General features: G+C 47.0%; 1 long non-coding RNA gene across 1 annotated transcript; it reads left to right on the plus strand.

Annotated features, from left to right (window-relative positions):
• The first annotated feature begins 6,667 nt into the window (after positions 1-6,667).
• On the plus strand, positions 6,668-8,471 carry LOC109201632 (uncharacterized). The gene is made up of 3 exons (XR_002061689.2): positions 6,668-6,716; positions 6,801-6,896; positions 7,688-8,471. It is a non-coding gene; the product is annotated as an uncharacterized LOC109201632 (long non-coding RNA).
• Positions 8,472-11,068: the final 2,597 nt, after the last annotated feature.

An 11,068-nucleotide genomic window follows, 5' to 3' on the forward strand; every position in this document is an offset into this window, starting at 1 on the left:
CTGGAATTTAATGTGAACCTTTGATTATTATCAGCTTTGACTGTCAGGAATGTGTGTTTTATTGGGTCACAAAGATTATTTCACACAACAAGAACTAACAGAATGCATATGTTCATCATTCAGACCATGATAGAAATTTAAACCTATCCCTGAATGGTAGTGTGAACAGGCTGTTCATAGTACATGCCAAACAAGGCCTAAAGCTCTTCTGGGTCTGTGACGCCGACATCCACTATGCTTTATCTGGACTGGTTTCCTCAGGGACACGAACAAGAGGAGAGTTCAGAAGAATCTGGAAAAACATCGTCCAGCAGTTGTTCAGTTAATCCAGGAACACAAGAGTGTGCGCAGTGATTACAGCCAGAAACATTTTGTTTGTCACAACTACATAAAGTGAGAGAACAAGACAGGGACAAGAGAGGAACAGTGTGGACAGCTGCTTACCACTCCCCACCCCCAACAACAGCATCCAACACACATTCAACACAAGACTGCAGCCTGTCTCTCTCAACCACCCAGGTTAGGAGGGAACTGAGGAGGATTAAAACCAAGAAGGCAGCGGGTCCAGATGGCATCAGCTCAAGGGTTGCCAGGTCCATCACCTCACTACCTGGATTTTGGACTACCTCACCAACCGACCACAGTATGTGAGAACTCAGGGCTGTGTGTCGGACAGGGTTGTCTGCAGTATGAGGGGCCCCACAGGGAACAGTCCTGGCTCCGTTCCTCTTCACCATCTACACTGCAGACTTCTCCAGTTCTCTGACTCTGCAATAGTCGGCCTCATCACTGATGGGGACAACAAGGAGTACAGAGAACTGACCTAAGACTTTGCGGACTGGTGCCAGCAGAACTACCCCCAGATCAACACTGGAAAAACCAAGGAGCTGGTGGTAGACTTCCACAGGCACAAACATCCTCCACTGAAACCACTAACATCCAAGGCCATTGAGACTGTGGACTGCTATAGGTACCTTGGTGTTCATCTGAACAATAAACTGGACTCATAATTCAGACGCCCTCTACAGGAAAGGGCAGAGCAGGCTGTACCTTCTGTGGAGACTAAGGTTTTTTGGAGTGAAGGACCCACTCCTGAAGACCTTCTATGACTCTGTGGTGGCCTCAGCTATCTTTTACGGTGTGGTCTGCTGGGGTGGCAACAGCTCTGTTGGGGACAGGAAGAGACTGAACAGGCTGATCAGAAGGGCCAGCTCTGTTCTAGGATGCCCTCTGGACCCAGTTGAGGTGGTGAGTGACAGGAAAATGGTGGCTAAGCTGTCATCCCTGTTGGACAACATCTCCCACCCCATGCAGGAGACTGTGACAGCACTGAGCAGCTCCTTCAGTGGCAGGCTGTGGCACTCACAATGTGGGACGGAGAGATTTCACAGGTCTTTCCTCCCCACTGCTGTCAGACTCCACAACAAAGACTTCAACTGACCAAACACACACATCCACACATGTGCAATAAGACTAAGTCCAATACTTTTTTCTGACATCGTTGTATTATACTTGAATATAGCATCCATCCAACTGTTAGACCTCTGCCTTACCACAACATACGTCAAATACAACGAAGGCTTCTACAGACAAAAACATGGCTGTGCCATGGGCTCCCCTGTGTCACCTATTGTAGCCAACCTTTACATGGAGGAAGTGGAAAGAAAGGCTCTTGGCTCTTTTAAAGGGAGAGTACCCAGCCACTGGTACAGATATGTAGACGACACCTGGGTCAAAATCAAGACACACGCAGTGGAATCCTTCACTGCGCACATTAACGCTGTGGATAAAAACATCAAGTTCTCCAGGGAAGACACAAAGGATAACTGTTTGCCTTTCCTGGACTGCGCTGTGCACATTGAAGAGAATGGCAACCTCAACATTGAAGTTTACCGGAAGCCCACACACACGGACCAGTACCTCCTCTTTGACTCCCATCACCCTCTGGAACGCAAACTTGGAATAATTAGGACCCTACACCACCGGGCAGAACATGTTCCCTCTAAGCCTGAGGGAAAAAAGAAGGAACACACACATGTAAAGGAAGCACTGAAAACATGCGGTTATCCTAACTGGGCGTTCATAAAGTCAGGAAAGAGTCACAGAAAAGAAGATCAGACACCAGCGAGGGAGGATAAGAAAGACAGACGCAACAACGTTGTCATCCCCTATGTAGCCGGTGTATCAGAGAAACTCAGGAGAGTTTTCTCCAAGCACGACATCCCAGTGTACTTCAGACCCAGCAACACACTCAGACACAAACTGGTTCACCCGAAAGACAAAACTCCAAAACACAGACTGAACAACGTGGTGTATGCTGTACAGTGCAGCGAGGAATGCCCAGACCTCTACATTGGACAGACCAAACAGCCACTTCACAAGCGCATGGCACAACATAGAAGAGCCACCTCCACAGGACAAGACTCAGCAGTCCATCTGCATCTTAAGGATAAAGGTCACTCTTTCGAGGATGCCAATGTTCACATATTGGACAGAGAGGACAGATGGTTTGAAAGAGGAGTGAAAGAGGCCATTTATGTCCACAGCCGAGAGATATAATCTCTCCAGTGTGTCCTGGGTCTGCCCCAGGGCCTCCTCCTGGTGGGACATGCCCAAACCACCTCACCTGGCTCCTCTCAATGTGGAGGCGCAGTGGCTCTACTCTGAGCCCCTCCTGGATGGCTGAACACCTCACCCTATCTCTAAGGGACAGGCCAGCCACCCTTCGGAGGAAGCTCATTTCTGCTGCTTGTATCCATGATTTCCTTCTTTTGTTCACTACCCACAGCTCGTGGCCATAGGTGAGGGTAGGGACGTAGATTGACCAGTAAATTGAGAGCTTCACTTTTACACTCAGCTCTCTCTTCACCACAATTGGCCGGTGCAGCGTCCGCATCACTGTGGCCGCAGCACCAATCCGTCTGTCGATCCCCAGCTCCCTTCTCCCATCACTCGCGAACAAGACTCCGAGATACTTGAACTCCTCCACTTGGGGCAGGAACTCATCCCCGACCCAGAGTGGGCACTCCACCCTTTTCCGGCTGAGAACCATGGCCTTAGTTTTGGAGGTGCTGATCCTCATTCCAGCTGCTTCACACTCGGCTGAGAACCGTTCCAGTGCGAGCTGGAGGCCATCACCCGATGAAGCCAACAGAACCACATCATCCACGATAAGCAGAGATGAGATTCTGAGGCCACCGAAGTGAAAGCCCTCCGCCACTTGGCTGCGCCTAGAAATCCTGTCCATAAAAATTATGAACAGAATCGGTGACAAAGGGCAGCCCTGGCGGTGCCCATCACTCACTGGGAACAAGCCCGACTTATTGCCGGCAATGCGAACCAAGCTCTTGCAACGGTTGTACAGGGATCGAATGGCCCGTAGCAATGGGCCAGACACCCCATACTCCCGGAGCACCTCCCACAGGACCCCCTGAGGGACACGGTCGAATGCCTTCTCCAAGTCCAGAAAACACATGTAGACTGGTTGGGCAAACTCCCATGCGCCCTCAAGTATCCTTGAGAGGCTAAAGACCTGTTCCGGTGTTCCGTGACCAGGACGAAAACCGCATTGTTCCTCCTCTATCTGAGGTTCGACTAGCAGACGAACTCTCCTTTCCAGCAACCTGGCATAGACTTTCCCAGGGAGGCTGAGGAGTGTGATCCCCCTATAGTTGGAACACATTCTTCGGTCCCCCTTCTTAAAGATGGGGACCACCTCCCCGGTCTGCCTGTCTAAAGTTATCACCTCTGATCTCCACACAACACTGTAGAGACGTGTCAACCAGGACAGCCCTACAACTTCCAGAGCTTTCAGGAACTCAGGGCGGACCTCATCCACACCAGGGGCTCTGCCACCAAGGAGTTATTTAACTGCCTCATTGACCTCGCCCTCAGCGGCCGGAGCTCAATGCAGCAGCTTCGGCAATGGAGATGCTGAACATGGTCCGTTCAGACTCAATGTCCCCTGTCTCCCTCGGGATGCTGTTGAAGCTCTGCCGGACATGTCAATTGAAGATCTGGTAGACTAGGGCCTCTGCTAAGCATTCCCAGCACACACTCACTACGTGTTTAGGTGCACCGGGTCTGTCCAGCGTCCTCCCCCGCCACCTGATCAAACTCACCACCAGGTGGTGATCAGTTGACAGCTCAGCCCCTCTCTTTACCCAAGTGTCGAGAACTTATGGTCGCAGGTCTGGTGATACGATTACAAAATCGATCATCGACCTGCGGCCTAGAGCATCCTGGTGCCACATGCACTTCTGGACACTCTTATGTTCGAACAAGGTGTTCGTTATGGCCAAACTGTGATTTGCACAGAAGTCAAATTACAAAGCACTGCTCAGGTTCAGATCCGGGAGGCTGTTGCTCCCAATCATGCCCCTTCAGGTCTCGCTGTCGTTACCCACGTGAGCATTGAAGTCTCTCAGTAGGACAACAGAGTCTCCAGGTGGAGAACCTTCCAGCACCGCCCCCAGGGACTCTAAGAAGGCTGGGTACTCTGAACTGCCACTCGGCGCATAAGCGCAGATGACAGTCAGGACCCGTTCCCTGACCCTGAGGCGCAGGGAGCAAACCCTCTCATCCACCGGGAAGAACCTCAAAATACCAGCAGCAAGCCGAGGGGATATTAGAAAACCCACCCCAGTCTGACGCCTCTCACCAGGGGCAACTCCAGACTGAGACAGAGTCCAGCCACTCTCCAGGAGACTGGTTCCAGAGCCCAAGCCATGCGTAGAGGTGAGCTCGACTATATCTAGCCGGCACCTCTCAACCTCACGCACTAACCGAGGCTCCTTCCCCACCGGAGATGTGACATTCCATGTCCCAATTGCCAGTCTTGGTAGATGGGAATCAGTCCGCCAGGGCCTCCGCTCCTGGCCGCCGCCCGGTACACAATGCACCCGACCCCTATGGCGCCTCCTGCGGGTGGTGGGCCTGCGGGAGGATGGGCCCATGTCCCTTTTTCGGGCTGTGTCCGGGCGGGCGCCATGGACTAATGCCCAGCCACCAGACGCTTGCCCTCGTGCACTCTCCCCGGGCCTGACTCCAGGCAGGACCCCGGTAACCCTATCCCAGGCACGGTGAATCGTTACCTCGATGGTCTTCTGAATCGCTCTTTGTCTGGTCCCTCACCCAGGACTAGTTTGCCATGGGAGACCCTACCAGGGGGCAAAAGCCCCCAGATAACATAGCCCCTGGGATCCCTGGGACAGACAAACCCCTCCACTACGATAAGGTAGCGATTCACGGAGAGGTGTATTTAGAATTTGTATTCTATTTTCTTCTATTGTGTACACTATTTTATTTTGTTCTATTTTATTTTGGACAGTATCTTATTCTTATGCTATTCCAGTGTTTTCCTAATTTTTGCTATATAACTTTTCACTGTCCAATTTCTGTTGTAACAAAACAAATTTCCCACGTGTGAGACTAATAAAGGTTATCTCATCTTAATTTTGCTCTGCTCTGCCTGCTGAGAAACCTGACACCAAGGTCATTTGCATACTAACAGTGATTAGATGTTTAGCTGGGGTGAGTGGGGGTTCTCTGCTGTTTGAGCCTGCACACCAACAAAGCACGGAGTGAACAAGCCGTGAAACCTATCATCTCATTTGGGCCTTTTCCAGTGCATTTTTCAGCTACTGTAGTAAATCTTGTTATTTTCTTTTTCAACTTCTAAAAGTTTTACTTAAATGGGCAGGAAATTTGTTTAAGGGGGAATTGCCCCCTCTTGCCCCAGGAGGAGAAGGTCATGTGACACAGACTGGTGCTGTTATCTGCAGCAGATTACTATTTAAAGCTGAATGTTGACTTGAATGTTTTTTGTTGAACAGCTGAAATAAAAACAAGAAAACTGTTATTGGCTGAAAATAACTGAACTGAACCTGATGCAGGCTTTAAAATAATTACTAAGATCTGCACTTTAGAAATAATACCATAGAGTATTACTGCATTTACATTATTCTTTCTGGTTCATTACTTTAACCTCGTACTTTTATTAAGCTGGTGCTTTAAGCTCTGAGCCGTACTTTAATTTAAAAGTCAGTCTGTGGTTCTCTACACAGGCATGTGTAGTTAATGAGTCTAAAGCTTTAACTGTAGAATAGAATAGAATAGAATAGAATTCAACTTTATTGTCATTGCACATGCACAGGTACAGGGCAACGAAATGCCCTGTACCTAGTTTTTTACCTAGTTTTTACAGTGAGTTTTAAATATTTCTACAACAGCTCTTAGAACTTCTTTGATCAACAGTTTTATAAATCCTTGATCCTGATCACCATCTTTATCCAGGCCTGTTGTTCTGTTCATGATCTCAAAAAAAGAGTACACCTCTCAGCCTGCAGTCCAGAGTGAGTCAGTGTGTGTCAGTGAATGCACCGTGTGTGCTTCATGGCTCCATCTAGTGGACTGATAGTAGCAGTAGAGCAGCTGATGGCAGCTTCCTCTGCCTCACACTGCTGTCTGACTGCATTCAGCTGACACTGAGATGAAGCAGGAAAGTAGCAACTGACATCTGGACAGCACACATGATGGAAAGGAGGATTTCAGTTGATGTGCACATGAATGATTTGTGTTTCCTCTGCAGGTGAAGGTAGAAAGTGTGTGTGAGCTGAATTGAGCAGCATGGATCAGTGTGAGGACAGAGAGGAGGGAGTCCCTCCCTCTAAAAGCACTCTGTGTGGGGAACATGAGAGCCAGACCAAAGCTCAGAGGTGAGATGACCATCTCTAACTGTCCATGACTCTTCTCCATGTCACAGCTCAGCACTCACATCACTGCTCCATTATTATTCACAGGAACCAACCTGGACCTCCACCCAGCTCTATGTCCTTAAAGAGTGACCAGTCTAAACAAGGCATCATTGATTTTAAAGTCCAGCCTGCTGCAGAGAGGTGAGCTGTTAGTAAGATGAGCTGATGTCAGTTTGGGTCTGATTTAAATGATTTTGATGTTTCCTGGTTTCTAAAATGCATCGCTGTCGGAGAGCATTGTCTCAAAGAACACACAGGCTCAGGTGTAACTGTCATTTTATCTGGTTTTAAGACACATCTGGACACAATTGGCTGTTTTTAACTATTTATTTAATAACGTGTAAATTTAGACCTCACACATCTGGATCCTGAACCATCATAGAAACAGCTGCTAGCAGTTTGACTTTAGCCTGGTAGCTAAGCTAGCAGAAACAAGCGTGCCAGCTGTGCTCTGTGAGGATGATACGCTGCTCTAGAAAGAAAACAAAGCAGCTCCTTTTCAGAAAAGTGTTCAGAGAGCAGCTGCTTTATTAGACAAAGGCTCGTCGTGTGAGCCCAGATGTGTGTGTAACAGCTGGATGAAGGAGAACAATCACAGTCACGTCTCCATCCTGCCTTTATTAATGAACTTCCTGTTGCTTGCAGATGACAGGAACACAAAGTGTTTGTGCCACGTGATACTGCAGGATTTGTTAACATTTCCATGATGGTAACATCTCCTCGTCTAACTGCAAACACATGAACGCTCCTAACGGCAGCTATCACAGCCACACAGGCAGACTGTTTCTCACTGTTGCATTCAGGGACATTTGTTTTCCTGTAAAACACTGAACTCTAATCTAAGAGGATGTTACTGACAGGAAACAGCTGCATCATCTGCAGTCTGTGTGATCGCAGCTGCTTCAATCACTTTATCATGTTTGTGTCTGCAGAGGTCAGAGGTCACAGTCTGCAGGGTCCAGCCATCCGTCTGTGAGGAGTGACCGGTCCAAAGGTCGACCTCCAAACTTCAGTGGTGAACCTGGACCAACGAGGTCAAGAGCTGTGATGAGCTCCTTTAGATGTTTGTGTTTATCCTGTGCGACCGTGGTTCATGGGGTTGGGAAGCTCATCTTGTAACCCGAAGGTTGCCAGTTTGATCCCCTGCTCTGTCTGTCTTGGTCGTTGTGTTCTTGGACAAGACACTTCACGTACTGCCTAATGGCGTTGGCCAGAGGGGCCGCTGGCGCAATATGGCAGCCTCGCCATTCATTAAAAAGAAAACAATGAAACAAAAAGATAAAAATATTAGACTTCATTTCTTTTTCAGGATAGTTCTAAGTACAAGTGTTAGGGTTCAGAAATTGAGGAGGAAGACCAAAAATAATGACCACTGATCCTGCCGGGTGCAATTAGACGAAGATTTTAATGAATACACATGTGGAGTCCAACACTGTGCAGATTCAGTGTTGAACTGTCTTACAATAGTCAGAACAAAGACTTTATAGGGGTGAAAATAGTACAGCCCCCTCTTCTGTTGCCAGACAGATCCAGTACAGCATACGTCAATCCAAAACCACAACCGTTCAGTCAACCCTTGACACAGTTTAAAGAACACCGTCTTCGGCTCGAACCGAGGTGCTTCCCCCAGCTTCGGTGTCGCTTATCTCTGGGACATCTGGTGTACTTCCTGGAACAGACTAACACGTACGCACCCAAACTTTGCAGTTATAGCAAAACACATCTTAACTTCTTACCTACTAAATGAGTCTACTTATATGTATGTGTATGTGTGTGTCAGCTTCTGCTGCCCTTTATTTCACCCTTCACTTCATCAGCTAAACCTTGTAACCTTTCCACCAGACAGAAGGCCAGCACGTACACAACTGAAACTATGTGTGTGTATGTGTGTCTCGTCCTTAAATGCTCTCTCATCTCACCCGTTGCACTTCTGACCTTTCACCAGAACAGAGGCTCATCCTTACATGTAATAACCTAACTGGAACTATATATGTAATCTACTGAATAAATGTTTTAATCAAAAACCTCTACTAAAAGCTTAATCCAAAGATATAAATGAATAAAAGATAATAGAGAATAAACCAGTGAGAGTCTCCTGAGACTCTGCTTTCAGTTTCATTTCCTGCAAAGCATACTCTGCGAACCTGCCATTTCCTGTCAAGACCTTTAGGCCCAGATTATATTCAGAGGTGAGCCTTTCAAATAATGCAATGTAATCTGCCTATAAACATTTTAAGATTATAGATTCAACTCAACAGTTTAAAGTGGTTCTTCTTGGACCTGTAATAAAAGCTTAATTGGGTGCCAATATGTTTAAACATTTAAATGCAGTATCAATATTAATAACTAATGGAATAATAATAATGATCATAAAAATAGCAGCAAATAATAGCAGCATAACACTTTACTCCTCCTGACACTAAAAAGACATCTAACCAGTGTTTCACCAAGAGATCATCTGGTGGTAGCCACCTCTGAACCACTAGTTTTTTGGCCGCAGTTATGCCTGCCAGCCACAATTTGCGTGCTTTCATTGTCATTGGAAGCCTAGAATCATCAAGCAAAAGATGTAGCAGTGGGTCAACAGGAAGACTGATATTTGTCAGTGATAACAATAACTTAACCAATAACCCTTACCCCAGAATAAGAACACATTAGGACAGTCCCATAGAGAGTGCATTAAGGTTCCAACAGTAGCAGTCGACCAGAATCTGCAGTAAGGATGAGAGGTTATTTTCATCTGGAATCTATTCTTAGCAGTTAAGTAGATTCAACGACATATAATGGATAAATTGGTGGCCGGGATTCTTTGATGAACTGGCGACATTGGCCCGGATTGTGGTCCAGGTTATCTTCTCCTGTTGGTCCACCAGATCTTTTTGCCATTCCTTAATGGAAAGTTCGTGCAGTTTAAGCTGCTTTAATAGATTCATGTAGATAAATGAAACTATTCTCTTAGTTGAGTTTTGCACCAGCTCTACAACTGGGTGTAATTGAATATTATGCAATTTTAGTGCCGAGTGTAATGTAAATAATGAAATAGGGACTGCTGTGGGACTCTATAAGGACTAACCAGCTCCTGGAAACTGAGCATTGAATTTGTACTATTCAAATCCTCTAACACCTGCATAGGGCTTTGAGCCCATGGGTCTTTAGCGAAGGTTTTGGACCCAGTTAGCAAGTGATAGTTTTGCCATAAAGGGGTGTGATTGTGCCATTTGTCACTCAACTTAAGAACTTTTCCGCCTGTCTGAATGACTTCAATAAATATGAAATTATGGACCCCATTGCAATGAACACTGTTTAAGTGAGAACCCAGAGAAAAGAAAGTCTTGTAGTCTGATTGGGGTTACAAGGTGTTTTTCGATGCCCAACCATGAGGCCATTGCATCAGGATCCAACCATTGCAAGATATGTTTCAACGTGTAGCTCGTAGCCGACTCGTTAGCACCATGGCTACTTCACCTATCCCTCCTGCAGTTTCCTGCTCATTGTGTCAGATGCTTAGTTACTCCTCAGCGTCCTTTAGCAGTAATGACACTTGTAACAAATGTAGCATATTTGCAGATCTGGAGGCCAGGATTACTTAATTGGAGACTCGGCTTCGCACCCTTCATTCACCCGTAGCTAGCCAGGCCCCTGTAGCTGGTGCAGCCAAAGATAGCGTAGGCCCCGCTAGCTGTTCCCCGGCAGACCCCAAGCAGCTGGCGAAAGAGGGCGGCTGGGTGACGGTGAGGAGGAAGCATAGTCTTAAACAGAAGCCCCAGGTACACCACCAACCTGTTCATGTGTCTAACTGTTTTTCCCCACTCGGCGACACACCCGCCAGGGGTAAAATTCTGGTAATTGGTGATTCTGTTCTCAGACATGTGAAGCTAGAGACACCGGCAACCATAGTCAATGGTTCAGGCGACATTGAAGGAAATTTAAAACTGCTGGCTAAGGGTAAACGTAAATACAGTAAGATCATAATTCACGTCGGCAGTAATGACACCCGGTTACGCCAATCGGAGGTCACTAAAATCAATATTGAATCGGTGTGTAACTTTGCCAAAACAATATCGGCCTCTGTAGTTTTCTCTGGTCCCTTCCCCAATCAGACCAGGAGTGACATGTTTAGCCGCATGTTCTCCTTAAATTGCTGGCTGTCTGAGTGGTGTCCCAGAAATGATGTGGGCTTCATAGATAATTGGCAAACCATCTGGAGGAACCCTGGTCTTGTTAGGAGAGACGGCATCCATCCCACTTTGGATGGAGCAGCTCTCATTTCTAGAAATATGGACAAATTTATTAAACCCCCCAAAATATGACTA

Source organism: Oreochromis niloticus, linkage group LG3, assembly GCF_001858045.2.
Source record: "Oreochromis niloticus isolate F11D_XX linkage group LG3, O_niloticus_UMD_NMBU, whole genome shotgun sequence".
NCBI classification, from domain to species: domain Eukaryota; kingdom Metazoa; phylum Chordata; class Actinopteri; order Cichliformes; family Cichlidae; genus Oreochromis; species Oreochromis niloticus.